The following is a 1572-nucleotide window of genomic DNA, read 5'->3' on the forward strand; positions in this document are numbered from 1 at the left end:
ATCAGCTCAGAAACCCCATCATCCCAAAACCCCATCAATTATCATATAATTAGGCAGCAGATAAACTTGGTTTTTATCACTGAGCATTAGTCTCTGGATCCATCCAAGTTGTGCATATATCAATAGGTAATCCTTTTTATTGCTGAGTAAGATTCCTGATATCTGTGTACCACAGTGTAACATTTACCTGCTGAGCCACATTACAGTTGTTTTGCAGTTTGGCTATCACAAACAAGCAACAGCTTTGAGTCACTATGAACATCTGTGTACAAGTTTTTGTGTAAACATAGGTTTTCATTTCTCTGAGATAAATGCCTAGGAGTACAGCTGATGGATTGTATGTTAGATGTATATTCAATATTTTTAATTAAAATTTTAGTTAACATATTTAGTGCAGTATTAGGTGGAAAGCTGCATTGAGAACAGTGTATTATCACTGAATGGAAGGTATGCCATTCTGCAATGCATGTGGAGAGGTGCTTATGAAAACTTGTAATAAAGATGTTTCTACGAATGCTAAAAGCATAAAAATAAAAATCATACACACATACATACATAACCTATGCTCAAACCTCAGTTACCATGTCGATCTGCAATTCTTTTAGTTGGGCTTATTTTATCTCCATTTGAATATGGACACGCTGATGACTTCCTAACGGTATACTTTTCTACCTAGAACTTTGGGATCTAATTTCTACAAGTAATTTACATTAGGGTCCTCTGAATATGACCTGAGTATAAATCATATTCACTCTTAAACCAGCACACTCAAGACTAATACAGACTTTGAGGATAGGCCAATACCTAAGCTTTTTTAAAAATTAAAAAAAAGAAAGTTAGGTCTTTCATACTTATAGGAGCTACATCTTATAGTTCTTTTCCACAGATCGAACAAATAATTCTGTGAGTAAAACAAACAACATAGTTATTTGATGAGGCATCTCCAATGATGTGGGTCTGCAGAAAATGCCCATCAGGATAGACCTCAACTCCAGCCTTCCGTTTTACCCCTCTGAGTTAACACTTCCTCATCATAATGTGCTCCCCTAGGTCACACTTATACATAATGGCCATAAAACCCTACAATTCCCTCATGTATGACATGTCCTTCTAGAGCAAGACTGGATTTTCCTGCTTGGACTTCCCTGTGAGTTGCACCAGGTTAGACATTTGGAAGCAATGAGGAGTATAGAAAGAAGCTCATGAGGAAACCAAATATTTTTTGACAGCTTCCTCAATTATGAAATGATCAGTAGGTGTTTAGGCTAGAAAACACTGCTGTTTCTCCTCTTTCAAGGGAGAGGGAGCTACTTATGACAACCAAGAGGATGAAAGATGATCTGCACATTCATAGTTCTCTCTCCCCACACAAATGTGTCTACTGTAGATGTCAGAGTCCCACTCTTTCTCCATAAGAACACTGACTTCAGAAACAACAGCCACAACAAAATGCTGGTGAGGTTGCACACTCCATCAGCTCTGCAGTTCCACTATCTTTATTATAAAATTTTGGCCTAGAATAAGATCATACACTCTGTTGGCAAGAGATATGGTGACAGTAGCCATAGGAGC

The 1572-nt window shown here is 37.6% G+C and overlaps 1 non-coding gene across 1 annotated transcript; it reads right to left on the reverse strand.

The window, feature by feature from the left end:
* Positions 1-860: 860 nt before the first annotated feature.
* On the reverse strand, positions 861-990 carry LOC120227764. The gene has a single exon (XR_005527329.1). It is a non-coding gene; the product is annotated as a small nucleolar RNA SNORA18 (small nucleolar RNA).
* Positions 991-1572: the final 582 nt, after the last annotated feature.

Source organism: Hyaena hyaena, unplaced genomic scaffold (assembly GCF_003009895.1).
Source record: "Hyaena hyaena isolate Hyena2069 unplaced genomic scaffold, ASM300989v1 scaffold_3436, whole genome shotgun sequence".
NCBI lineage: Eukaryota > Metazoa > Chordata > Mammalia > Carnivora > Hyaenidae > Hyaena > Hyaena hyaena.